This window comes from Amaranthus tricolor, chromosome 1, assembly GCF_026212465.1.
Source record: "Amaranthus tricolor cultivar Red isolate AtriRed21 chromosome 1, ASM2621246v1, whole genome shotgun sequence".
Lineage (NCBI taxonomy): Eukaryota > Viridiplantae > Streptophyta > Magnoliopsida > Caryophyllales > Amaranthaceae > Amaranthus > Amaranthus tricolor.
In genome coordinates, this window is record NC_080047.1 from 18,898,840 (window position 1) to 18,913,839 (window position 15,000).

A 15,000-nucleotide genomic window follows, 5' to 3' on the forward strand; every position below is an offset into this window, starting at 1 on the left:
CGATTGATTGGTCTGAGGTTATCGACAAAAAAGATTTGTCTAAGTCACTTCGTTTCTTTTTGTCCAAGTCATTTCGTTTCTTTTTGTCCAAGTCACTTTCCAAGTTGCTTCTCTTTTTGTCTAACTCACTTCCTTTTTTCTTTGTGAGTTTCGGGAATATCCCTATTAATAGGTCCGAGATCCACATTTATGAATTGAAAGGTCCGAATGATCAACTCTACAATCCCTTGTTAGAATCAATAGGTCTTCAAATCGTTCATTTGAAAAAATTGCAAGCTTTCTTATTGGATGATCATGATAATTTCCAAAAATCGAAATTCTTGATCAATGGAGGAACAATATCACCATTTTTGTTCAATAAGATACCAAAGTGGATGATTGACTCATTCCATACTAGAAATAATCGCGGGAAATCCTTTGATACCACGGATTCCTATTTCTCAATGATATCCCACGATCAAAACAATTGGTTGAATCCCGTAAAACCATTTCATAGAAGTTCATTGATATCTTCTTTTTATAAAGCAAATCGACTTCGATCCTTGAATAATCCACATCACTTCTGCTTCTATTGTAACAAAAGATTCCCTTTTTATATGGAAAAGGCCCGTATCAATAATTCTGATTTTACATATAGACAATTCCTCAATATCTTGTTCATTCACAACAAAAAATTTTCTTTGTGTGTCGGTAAAAAAAAACATGCTTTTTTGGAGAGAGATACTATTTCACCAATTGAGTCACAGGTATCTAACATATGCATACCTAACGATTTTCCAATTCGATCCGATCTATTCGTTCGTAGAACTATTTACTCGATCGCAGGCATTTCTGGAACACCTCTAACAGAGGGACAAATAGTCCATTTTGAAAGAACTTATGGTAAACCACCTCTTTCCAATATGAATCTATCTGATTCAGAAAGGAAGAACTTGCATCAGTATCTCAATCTCAATTTCGGTTTGATTTACACTCTATGTTCTGAGAAATATTTACTATCGGAAAAGAGGAAAAAACGGAGTCTTTGTCTAAAGAAATGCGTTGAGAAAGGGCAGATGTATAGAGCCTTTCAACGAGATAGTGCCTTTTCAACTCTCTCAAAATGGAATCTATTCCAAACATATATGCCATGGTTCCTTACTTCGACAGGGTACAAATATCTAAATTTTCTATTTTTAGATACTTTTTCAGACCTATTGTCAATACTAAGTAGCAATCCAAAATTTTTATCTATTCTTCATGATATTATGTACAGATCAGATATATCATGGCGAATTCTTCAGAAAATTTTGTATATTCCACAATGGAATCTGATAAGTGAGATTTCGAGTAAGTGTTTACATAATCTTCTTCTGTACGAAAAAACGATTCATCAAAATAATGAGTCACCATTGATATGGACACATCTGGGATCGCCAAATGTTCGGGAGTTCTTCTATTCAATCCTTTTCCTTCTTCTTCTTGCTGGATATCTCGTTCGTACACATCTTCTCTTTGTTTTTCGAGCCTCTAGTGAGTTACAGACAGAGTTCGAAAAGGTCAAATCTTTGATGATTCCATCATACATGATTGAGTTGCGAAAACTTCTGGATAGGTATCGTACATCGGAACCGAATTCCTTCTAGTTAAAGAATCTCTTTTTGGTTGCTTTGGAACAATTAGGAGATTCCCTAGAAGAAATATGGGGTTTTGTTTCTGGCGACAACATGCTATTGGGTAGTGGTCCCGCTTATGGGTTCAAATCAATACGTTCTAAGAAAAACTATTTGAATATTAATCTAATCGATATCATCGATCTCATAAGTATCATACCAAATCCCATCAATCGAATCACTTTTTCGAGAAATACGAGACATCTAAGTCATACAAGTAAAGAGATCTATTCATTGATAAGAAAAAGAAAAAGGGTGAACGGTGATTGGATTGATGATAAAATAGAATCCTGGGTCGCGAGCAGTGATTCGATTGATGATGAAGAAAGAGAATTCTTGGTTCAGTTCTCCACTTTAACGACAGAAAAAAGGATTGATAAAATTCTATTGAGTCTGACTCATAGTGATCATTTATCAAAGAATGACTCTGGTTATCAAATGATTGAACAACCGGGAGCAATTTACTTACGACACTTAGTTGACATTCATAAAAAGTATCTAATGAATTATGAGTTCAATACATCTTGTTTAACAGAAAGACGAGTATTCCTTGCTCATTATCAGACAATCACTTATTCACAAACCTCGTGTGGGGCTAATAGTTTTCATTTCCCATCTCATGGAAAACCCTTTTCGCTCCGATTAGCCCTATCCCCCTCTAGAGGTATTGTTGGCCTCTCAAGGTTTTGATGATGACTTCACTTTTAAATAAACAAACATATTTTTAGAGATTGTTTTGTAGGTATATATCCGATTTAATGTGAATCGTTGATGAAGCCTATGACTTGATTCGTGGAAGAAGTACATGTCTCAAATATCCAAGAAGTTGGGCAATTGCTCTGGAAAACAGTCTGCTGTTCCTAGGAGTTGAAGTTCTGACGAAGGTTGTAGATGGAGACAGTGTGCTGTTCCTTACGATGCAGGTCTGAAGAAGACATTGACTGGAAGATTACGAAAATTAAGTTTTCTGTTTTTGGTTAATGTAAAAGGTTAAAATTTAATTAGTTGCTTAATTAAATTTATTTATTAATTGGCAAAATAATTTTAATTCGCCTAAAAACATGGAGAAAATCAATTCCTTGTTTATCTCCTATAAACTCGGAATTCAAGAGACTTGTTCTCTACTTTGAATTGGTCTCCTACAATTTAGGATCTCCTTGACCCATGATGTTTTAACCGTGCATACAGCAGTTACATTCCACTCTTACCTTTAACTAACTTCCCGTTTTCTTTGGGAGTAAGTTAGTTATGGAGAACGTGGGATATGTGCAGCTCCTGGAGAACATGGGCTGAGTGCACTGCTTGCTGTTCCCCTTTTAAAAGAGGGAACTTACGGTTCAGATGGGCATGCATGAATTAAGAGTGTCCATCAAAAGGGAGATTTATTTGAGAAAAATATTCTAAGTTTTTAATGCCAATTAATTCATAATATTTTTCTTAAAGCAACTATTTCATTTTGATCTTTATGAATTGGCCTTGTAAAGGGTAATTGAGTGTTATTGTTGTAATTAGACTTGTGGGAAGTCTAAGGGTAGTAGAAGAGAGAATCGTGAGAAGAGAAAGAGAATGAGAGAATAGAAGAGAGAATTAGGTCTAAGTTGAGAAGCTTTGAGAAAAGCACTTAGAGAATTGAGAAGCTTCAAGTGAAGCAAATTATTGTTATGTGTAATTGTAATTGATTGCCTTAACATAGTGAGAATTTTGAAATCCCGGGGGGTCGTGGTTTTTCCTTCTTATTAGGCCAAGAAGGTTTCCACGTAAAATTCTTGTCTCCTTTATTATTTCTCTTTTCGTTTTCAAGTTTAAGTTTTGTTCTTTACTTGATACAATTCCGCAAAAAGTTGAGCAAAAAATCTTAAACTAACAACACAACAATTCACCCCCCCTCTTGTTGCATTCGATCATCTATTAACATTCCTACAATTGGTATCAGAGCCCTGTTCCTCATTTAATCAGGAAACCCTGAGAGCAGTATCCTGTTCCCTGTCAAGATGTTGAAGATGAACGAACGCATGGAAGAAGGTTACTCTACACAAAGGCCACCTATGTTTGATGGGAAATTTTATACCTATTGGAAAAATAGAATGGAAATATTCATAAAGGCTGAAAATTACCAAGTATGGAGAGTTATTGAAATTGGAGACTTTGAGGTGACGACCATCAACTCCAATAACGAAGTAATCCCAAAGCCAATCACTGATTATGAAAAGGAAGACTTTCAAAAGATGGAGATGAACGCTCTCGCTATCAAGTTACTTCACTGTGGGCTTGGTCCAAATGAGCACAATCGAATTATGGGTTGCAAAACCGCAAAGCAGATTTGGGACCTGCTCGAAGTTACCCATGAAGGTACTAGTGAAGTAAAGAGATCCAAGATTGATTTGCTGATGTCCAAATATGAAAGATTCGTCATGGAACCTAGGGAAAACATTCAAGAGATGTTCACTAGATTCACGAATATTACGAATGAGTTAGTCTCTCTTGGTAGAATCATTCCCGTTGATGAACAAGTTAGAAAAGTGCTTAGGAGTCTTCCTCAAGACGAACGCTGGAGAGCAAAGGTAACAGCCATTCAGGAGTCCAAAGATTTCACCAAGTTCAGTTTGGAAGAGCTGGCTGGTTCTCTTATGACCCATGAATTGCATTTGGGAACAGTTGACAGTTCCCGAAACAAAGGACTGGCTCTAGCAGCAGATGATAGCGATGAATCTGAAACTGGTGAAGAGGAAGCAACACTGTTGGCACGAAAATACAAAAAATTCTTCAGGAACAGAAGATATGGAAATCAAAGAAATAACAAAGAGAAGGGAACAACGAACGTGAAGACAAGTTTTGAATGCCACAAGTGTGGGAGCACTGAACACTTCATCAAGGATTGCCCTCAATGGAAAAATGAGAAGAGCAAGGGAAAAGCAAGAGAAGTTGGAAGACAACATAAGAAGGGTAATTTCAAAACTGATTTTAGAAAAGCAATGATAGCAGCTTGGGGAGATACGGAGAGCGAGGCTGAGACAGAAGCTCCAGTGGAGGAGGAAACAGCAAACCTATGCCTCATGGCATCTCATGAAGAATCCAAAGAGAAAGAGGTAATGTCTTCTATCTCACTCCCTAAACAATTGTCTAAACTCAGTAAGAATGAATTGATTAAGTTGCTCTTGGAGACACATGAAAAATTAGAAAAACAGAATACCAAGTGTCTCCAAATCGAGAAAGACCTCAACTCAAACAAGGATCATATATCCTATCTAAATTCATTTAGAGTAGATGTACAAAACAGATTTTTTAATTTGCTAGATCAGAATGTTGTTTTAAAAGAGACAATTGAGAAATTGAAACAGGAATTTTTCTTTCTTAATATTGAAATGAATCAAAATAGATTGTTAGGATTAAGTAAATATGCAAACAACATATCTACTCACATGGTTAGCACTGAATTTCAAAAGTTGAAATCAAAATTAGAATCCTATGAAATTGAAAATGAATATTTGAAAAATAAAATAAACTTAAGAGGAAAAGGGAAAATCAATGAAATTCCCAAATGGATTCTAAATGCTAAAACCAAAAGTAAAGAAGGTCTAGGCTATATGAGGAATGATAAAAAGAAAAAGTTCTATGTAGATCTCCCTAGTAGCAAAATATATTCCTTCTGTGGTAAAAGTGGACACCTAAAACATCAATGTATAAAGAGGGAACATCATGTCAAAGCAAATAAAAACTATGTCGAACGAATATGGATTAAGAAATGTGATTCAAGTATTGTCGACAAGGAACCCAAGGATGAATGGGTTCCTGCACCTAACCACTAATTTGCTTTGCAGGTTCAAGTGAGGGGGAACAACTCATGGTATCTCGACAGTGGGTGTTCCAAGCATATGACGGGTGATAAATCTAAATTTCTCTCACTTGAAGCCTATGATGGGGGAACAGTAACCTTCGGTGACAACATGAAGGGTGAGATAATCGCCAAAGGAAAGGTTGGAAGGTCTAGTTCCCATGCCATTGATAATGTATTTTTAGTCGAGAATTTAAAACACAATTTGTTAAGTATTTCTCAATTTTGCGACAAAGGTAACTCTGTTAAGTTTACTTCTGAAAAATGCATAATTTCTAGGAACAGTACAGGAGACCCTGTGCTGAAGGGAATCAGAAAAGGGAACACCTATGTGGTGGACCTGGACACTGTTCCCAGAAACAGTCTAACGTGTTTAAGTGTTATTGAAGAAGACCCACTTCTTTGGCACAAGCGATTAGGTCATGCTAGTTTTTCATTGATAAACACATTAAGATCAAAAGACCTAGTTAGAGGTTTACCATCTATAAAATTCCTTAAAGAAGAAGTTTGTGATCCTTGTGCTAAAGGAAAACAAGTGCGGTCATCCCTTAAATCAAAAAACGTTGTGACTACCACTAGACCATTAGAATTAATTCATATGGACTTATGTGGACCAATGAGAACACAAAGCCGTAGTGGCAAAAAGTATGTATTTGTTGTTGTTGATGATTACAGTAGATTTACTTGGACATTATTTTTGGCAAGCAAAGATGAAGCTTTTGATGAGTTTGTTTCCTTTGCTAATAAAACGCAAAAATCTACCAATAATCAAATTGTTCACATTAGGTCTGATCATGGAAAAGAATTTGAAAATTCAAACTTCATGAATTATTGCAATGAACATGGCATAAATCACAATTTTTCCGCACCTAGAACACCACAACAAAATGGTGTGGTAGAAAGGAAAAATAGGACTTTAGAAGAAATGGCAAGGACCATGTTGATTGCTAGCAGTCTACCTAGGAATTTTTGGGCAGAAGCCGTTAATACTGCATGCTATACATTAAATCGTGTACTAATTAGACCAATCACTTCAAAGACACCCTATGAATTGCTCAAAGGTGTTAAACCAAATATTTCCTATTTTCGTATATTTGGATGCAAATGTTTTGTTCATGTGAATGGAAAACGAAACATAGGTAAATTTGATGAAAGAAGTGATGAGGCAGTATTTCTAGGTTATTCATCACAAAGCAAAGCTTACAGAGTTTATAATAAGAGAACAATGTGCGTAGAGGAGTCAGTTCACATAATCTTTGATGAAACTAACTTTTCAACAAGTGAACAGGAAACAAGTAATATTAAAATAGGTCTTGCAAATTTGGAAGATGAAGATGAAGGAATCAAAGTGCAAGATCAAGGAACAGCAAGTGAACAGTCGATACAAGAAGAGGCAGAAGAAACTGATCAATTCCAGGAACTGCCAGTACAACAGGATCAGCAGACTGTTCCCAATCCAGCTGTTCCCACAGATGAGCAAAATGATCCAGTAGCTGAACAGAATGTCAATCAAGTTGCTGAACAAGAACATGCTACTGTTCCTTCAAGAGAATTTGTGCCTAAACCTTGGAAGTATCAAAGATATCATCCTCTTGATTCAATTGTAAGTGATATAAATAAGGGGACACAAACTAGATCTCAATTGAGAAACTTTTGTGCACACTTTGCGTTCCTATCATCACTTGAACCTAAAAATCACGAGGAAGCTTTAAAGGATTCCGATTGGATAGTTGCCATGCAAGATGAATTAAATGAGTTTGAAAGAAATAAAGTGTGGCACTTGGAACCCAAACCGAAAAACAAGAAAGTTATTGGTTTGAAATGGGTATTTCGGAACAAGCTTGATGAGCATGGAATAATTGTTAGAAATAAAGCTAGACTCGTGGTTAAAGGTTACAATCAACAAGAAGGTATTGATTATACCGAGACATTTGCTCCGGTAGCAAGGTTAGAGGCCATTAGAATTTTAATTTCTTTTGCTGCATTTATGAATTTTAAACTATATCAAATGGATGTGAAATGTGCTTTTTTGAATGGTTATCTTGATGAAGAAGTTTTTGTGGAACAACCCCCAGGTTTTGAAAATACCTCTTGTCCTAATCATGTCTACAAGCTTGACAAAGCCCTATATGGCTTGAAGCAAGCTCCTAGACAATGGTACGAAAGACTTTCAAAGTTTTTGATTCAAAATAACTTTGTAAGAGGAAAAATCGACAAAACCTTGTTCTTTAAGAGTAAAGGTTCTAATATCTTGGTTGTTCAAATTTATGTTGATGATATTATTTTTGGTGCTACTAATGACTTGTTATGTAAAGAATTTGCTAACCTTATGGGTACAGAATTTGAAATGAGCATGATGGGAGAATTAAATTTCTTTCTTGGTTTGCAAATTAAACAAACTGAAAATGGTATTTTTATTCATCAACAAAAATATATCAAAGAACTTCTTAAGAAATATGGACTAAATAATGCTAAAACCAACCATACACCTATGGCTACCAATGTTAGACTAGATGAAGATCTAAATGGGACCAACGTAGATCAAACCATGTATAGAGGCATGATAGGTTCTTTATTGTATCTAACTGCAAGTAGACTTGATATTTCTTTTAGTGTTGGTTTATGTGCTAGATTTCAATCAAGTCCTAAAGAATCACATCTCACGGCAGTAAAGAGAATTTTGAGATATTTGAAGGGAACAGACGACTTGTCCCTATTTTATCCTAAAAGTGATGTTTATGATTTAAAAGGTTTAGTGATGCAGATTATGCAGGTGATCTTGTTAATAGAAAAAGTACATCAGGTATGGTACAATATCTTGGCTCATGTTTAGTTTCATGGAGTTCCAAGAAACAAAACACAGTTGCATTATCCACTGCAGAAGCTGAATACGTAGCAGCAGCAGCCTGCTGTTCCCAAATGCTTTGGATAAAACAGCAACTTAGAGATTTTGGTATTAAAGTTGAATGCATCCCTATTTATTGTGATAATACTAGTGCCATATGTATATCTAAAGATCCAGTGCATCATTCACGTGCTAAACATATACACATTAGACATCATTTTCTAAAGGATAACGTAGAACACAAAAATATTGTATTGAAGCATGTTAACACAAATGAACAAGTTGCTGATATTCTGACCAAACCACTTCCTAGGGAACAATATGAAAAGATGAGATTGGAACTTGGTATGATCAAGCTCCACTAAAGTTAGTTGCATATATTTCCCATTGAAGCATCATGAAAATGAAGAGGTCAGGAATCAATCTCAAAATCTTGATTGAAAATCAATTATTGCATGGATCAGATAAACACGTAATAAAGTTTGTACTATGAATGTTTTTACGTTTGCATGTTGTTAATTCAAACAGACCAAAGCAATATGTTCATTATTTTCTTCATAATATTTTATAATATCATAATTTTTTTTTTTTATATTTTATTAAATTTGATATTTCATAATTTATTCATATTTCACATTTTTATACGGCCAACTTAAATTGAGAGTTTTTGGGAAAACGGTTCTTCTTCACTCAAGTAATGCTAAGGCAATAAAGAGATGGGACTTGGAGGAGTAACCGTCACTTCAATCATTTAAAAACCCTGCTTCACGTCATTACCCATTACCTGCCCAAACCTTCTCTCAATCCCTCAAGAAACCGTTCTTCCTTCTTCCTCAATCCTTCAAAACGCAAAAATGAAAACTCCAAAATCAAGATCAGGAAAGAAAGCACCCACATCCCACCAAACCATCCAACCTACACCCTTAAACATTGTTCATCCATCCCCATTGCTAAAAGATGCACCATTACCATCACCACCACAAGAAACCTCTGACAACATTCGACCAAAACGCAAATCATTCACACCAAAAAGTGAATCATCATCCCAAACTGCCAAACGTTTGAAGCAAGTTGACCCTAACTGTGCCGAGGAGGTTGCTAAGGAGATGTCTGTTGGATTTGGGGTCGACAAATTCTGGTATGACTCTACTTACTTTCCACAACTTCATAACATTTTGAAATTTCAAGAATGGGAGGTTTTAATGACTGAATATAGTTGTAATTCCATCTTCCCAAATATCATGAGAGGGTTTATTTCAAACTTTTCAAATGATTGTGGTAAGTGTTCCAGTGTGGTTAGGAACATTAAAATAGAGTTTAATAGTGCTTTATTGGCAGAATGGTTTAAAATTTCGAATGTAGGGTTTGATACATACAGTATTGGTGCTAAGATAGTTTTCTCTGGGATAAATGAAAAAACAATCTTTAAGTTTTTAGGGGTTGAACAGAAAAGGGGTAAAATCAGTCACAATGTGTTGTCCCCATTGCATAAATTACTTTATAATGTAGCACGAAGATTCATCTTGCCCCGAAACTCCAAGAGGAGTGAGGTGAGTCTGCGTGATGCAACTCTGATTTACTGCATGGACAATCAAATCAAAATCAATTTTCCATCTTTAATGATATCACATTTATCCGACTGTATAGAGAAAAAGAATGTTGTGGGGTATGGGGGGCTGTTAACTTGGATTTTTCGAAAATTTGAGGTTCCATTGGATGGGCTTGAGTTCCCAATGGGACCAAATATGAAGATTGGTGCACGTTGTTTGAAAAATTTGCATTTGAAAGTAACTGATGAGGGGGTATTAATAAACGAATTAGAAGAAGTAGTTTTTGTTGGTTCTGATGATGAGGAAGTAGAAGAAGAAGAAGTGGTAGAAGAAGAGGTTGAAAAAGAAATAAAAATAAAGAAAGAAAAAGGAATTGAAAAAGAAAAAGAAAAAGAAAAGGAAGAAGAAGAAAAAGAAGAAGTAAAACAAGGGCCTGTTCCCAGTGAAGCAGAAAACAAGGGGGAACAGGAAGAGGAGACTAAAGTTGAGGGGGAACAAGGAGAAAAGGAAGGAGATTCCAGTGATGAGGAGGTCGTGATTGCTAAGCTGAGGAAGGGTAAAGCCACTCAGAGGAAGAGTAGGAGGCTTGCTTCAAAGGGTAAGGCAGTAAAGGTTGATGATGTTACTTCAAAAACCATTCCTGAGCCTACTTCATATGACCCTCCTTCTCCCAAGCCAACCACTCCACCACCAACTCAAACCTTATCACCACCTCCATCACCCATTCACTTCACACCACCACCATTTCCATCCTCTCCTGGTGTTGGTTGTGCTGACCCTACTCCTACAGCATCTACAGACTCCATCCTTTCAAAACTCCTTGATCTACAGTCTCAATTAATTGCATTTCAGGATGAGACTCGTGTCTCGCTAGCTTCAATTGTGGATCAGCTGAACCAAATGGAACAACGCCTTGGTGCCAAGCTGGACACAGTGGAGGTGCAGACTGAGTATATTGATGAAGAGACTGCCCCTTAACCCTCTCCCTCTGTTTTTAAAAGAACTTATTGGCTGTATTACTTAACAAACAATTTCTCTTTTTGCCTTGTATCATCTGGGGTACATGGTTGTTGTAACTTTGAACAATTGCTACTTTTCTTTGTTTTTTTCATGGTCTGAAACAATTAACTCTATGCAGGTTTAATCATTGTTCATAGCACTTGCTTTTATTATTGTTGTTTGTTGCTTTCATCACTAACAAATCTATATGGTTTGTGCTGAGATTTGATAACTCCCAATTCTTTTTGATTGATGTCAAAAGGGGGAAGATTATGCACAAACTTAAGAGGAGCAGTGATTACACAGTTACATATCTTGTTGATTTATATTGATTCTTATGAATGCTATGTGTGCTGTGTGCTGCTGTGTTTATATTTATATTTTGTTACTTGGTTACTGTGAATTATGAATTTGCTATTGTTCTCAAGATGATCTTTCTGTTGATATTATTTAACAATGTGTGTTTTATGTTTTTTGTGTTTTATGTTTTTTGTGTTTTATCTTGTTGATTTATATTGATTCTTATGAATGCTATGTGTGCTGTGTGCTGCTGTGTTTATATTTATATTTTGTTACTTGGTTACTGTGAATTATGAATTTGCTATTGTTCTCAAGATGATCTTTCTGTTGATATTATTTAACAATGTGTGTTTTATGTTTTTTGTGTTTTATGTTTTTTGTGTTTTATATTTGTTTTGTTTAATTAGTTATGTTATTATATTAGTTTTTCATAGTTTTATTATATTAGGTTATTATGTTATGTTAGTCTTTATCTATTTCCGTTTAACTTAGTTTATTTCATTTAGGTTTTAAGTTAATTAATTTTGAAAACTTTTTGAAAAATATTTGATATTTTAGAGTAAACTGGTTGTTTATGAATGCTTGGTAAATTATATTCTAACAAGTTGATTTGCTAAGTTAATTAGAGTTACTTTAATCTCTAGTATGCTCTATGAATTTTGATTTACTCTATTTTTACTTAAGTTTGTTTATAAAGTTTGCCATCATCAAAAAGGGGGAATTTGTTGGCCTCTCAAGGTTTTGATGATGACTTCACTTTTAAATAAACAAACATATTTTTAGAGATTGTTTTGTAGGTATATATCCGATTTAATGTGAATCGTTGATGAAGCCTATGACTTGATTCGTGGAAGAAGTACATGTCTCAAATATCCAAGAAGTTGGGCAATTGCTCTGGAAAACAGTCTGCTGTTCCTAGGAGTTGAAGTTCTGACGAAGGTTGTAGATGGAGACAGTGTGCTGTTCCTTACGATGCAGGTCTGAAGAAGACATTGACTGGAAGATTACGAAAATTAAGTTTTCTGTTTTTGGTTAATGTAAAAGGTTAAAATTTAATTAGTTGCTTAATTAAATTTATTTATTAATTGGCAAAATAATTTTAATTCGCCTAAAAACATGGAGAAAATCAATTCCTTGTTTATCTCCTATAAACTCGGAATTCAAGAGACTTGTTCTCTACTTTGAATTGGTCTCCTACAATTTAGGATCTCCTTGACCCATGATGTTTTAACCGTGCATACAGCAGTTACATTCCACTCTTACCTTTAACTAACTTCCCGTTTTCTTTGGGAGTAAGTTAGTTATGGAGAACGTGGGATATGTGCAGCTCCTGGAGAACATGGGCTGAGTGCACTGCTTGCTGTTCCCCTTTTAAAAGAGGGAACTTACGGTTCAGATGGGCATGCATGAATTAAGAGTGTCCATCAAAAGGGAGATTTATTTGAGAAAAATAGTCTAAGTTTTTAATGCCAATTAATTCATAATATTTTTCTTAAAGCAACTATTTCATTTTGATCTTTATGAATTGGCCTTGTAAAGGGTAATTGAGTGTTATTGTTGTAATTAGACTTGTGGGAAGTCTAAGGGTAGTAGAAGAGAGAATCGTGAGAAGAGAAAGAGAAGGAGAGAATAGAAGAGAGAATTAGGTCTAAGTTGAGAAGCTTTGAGAAAAGCACTTAGAGAATTGAGAAGCTTCAAGTGAAGCAAATTATTGTTATGTGTAATTGTAATTGATTGCCTTAACATAGTGAGAATTTTGAAATCCCGGGGGGTCGTGGTTTTTCCTTCTTATTAGGCCAAGAAGGTTTCCACGTAAAATTCTTGTCTCCTTTATTATTTCTCTTTTCGTTTTCAAGTTTAAGTTTTGTTCTTTACTTGATACAATTCCGCAAAAAGTTGAGCAAAAAATCTTAAACTAACAACACAACAATTCACCCCCCCTCTTGTTGCATTCGATCATCTATTAACATTCCTACAGGTATTTTAGTGATAGGTTCTATAGGAACTGGACGATCCTATTTGGTCAAATACCTAGCGACAAACTCCTATGTTCCTTTTATTACGGTATTTCTGAACAAGTTCCTGGATAACAAGCCTAAAGGTTCTCTTATTGATCTTAGTGACGATATTTATGCTAGTGCTAGTGACGATATTGATGCTAGTGACTATATTGATGCTAGTGACGATATCGATTATGACCTTGATACGGAGCTGGAGCTGCTAACTATGGATATGATGCCGGAAATAGACCCATTTTCTATCACCCTTCAATTCGAATTAGCAAAAGCAATGTCTCCTTGCATAATATGGATTCCAAACATTCATGATCTGGATGTGAATGAGTCGAATTACTTATCCCTCGGTCTATTAGAGAACTATCTCTCCAGGGATTGTGAAAAAGGGTCTACTAGAAATATTCTTGTTATTGCTTCGACTCATATTCCGCAAAAAGTGGATCCCGCTCTAATAGCCCCGAATCAATTAAATACATGCATTAAGATACGAAGGCTTCGTATTCCACAACAACGAAAGCACTTTTTGACTCTTTCATATACTAGGGGATTTCACTTGGAAAAGAAAATGTTCCATACTAATGGATTCGGGTCCATAACCATTGGTTCCAATGTACGAGATCTTGTAGCACTTATCAATGAGGCCCTATCGATTAGTATTACACAGAAGAAATCCATTCTAGACACTAATACAATTCGATCCGCTCTTCATAGACAAACTTGGGATTTGCGATCCCAGGTAAGATCGGTTCAGGATCATGGGATCCTTTTCTATCAGATAGGAAGGGCTGTTGCACAAAATGTACTTCTAAGTAATTGCCCTATAGATCCTATATCTATCTATATGAAGAAGAAATCATGTAACGAAGGGGATTCTTATTTGTACAAATGGTACTTCGAACTTGGAACGAGCATGAAGAAATTAACGATACTTCTTTATCTTTTGAGTTGTTCTGCCGGATCGGTCGCTCAAGATCTTTGGTCTCTACCCGGACCCGATGAAAAAAATGGGATCACTTCTTATGGACTCGTTGAGAATGATTCTTATCTAGTTCATGGCCTATTAGAAGTAGAAGGCGCTCTGGTGGGATCCTCACGGACAGAAAAAGATTGCAGTCAGAATGATCGAGTGACGTTGTTTCTTCGGTCCGAACTAAGGGATCCTTTAGATATGATGCAAAATGGATCTTGTTCTATCCTTGATCATAGATTTCTCTATGAAAAATACGAATCGGAATTGGAAGAAGGGGAAGGAGCCCTCGATCCGCAACAGATAGAGGAGGATTTATTCAATCACATAGTTTGGGCTCCTAGAATATGGAACCCCTGGGGCTTTCTATTTGATTGTATCGAAAGGCCCAATGAATTGGGATTTCCCTATTGGGCCGGGTCATTTCGGGGCAAGCGGATCATTTATGATAAAGAGGATGAGCTTCAAGAGAATGAGTCGGAGTTCTTGCAGAGTGGAACCATGCAGTACCAGACACGAGATAGATTTTCCAAAGAACAGGGATTTTTTCGAATAAGCCAATTCATTTGGGACCCCTCAGATCCACTCTTTTTCCTATTCAAAGATCAGCCCTTTGGCTCTGTGTTTTCACATCGTGAATTCTTTGCAGATGCAGAGATATCAAAGGGGCTTCTTACTTCCCAAATGAATCCTCCTATATCTATATTTCAACGCTGGTTTCTCAAGAATACGCAAGAAAAGCACTTTGAATTGTTGATTAATCGCCAGAGATGGCTTAGAACCAACAGCTCATTATCGAATGGATCTTTCCGTTCTAATACTCTATCCGAGAGTTATCAG

General features: G+C 35.9%; 1 pseudogene; it reads left to right on the forward strand.

Annotated features, from left to right (window-relative positions):
• Positions 1-15,000, forward strand: part of LOC130807591 (protein Ycf2-like) — a 17,828-nt pseudogene that overhangs the window by 2,675 nt on the left and 153 nt on the right.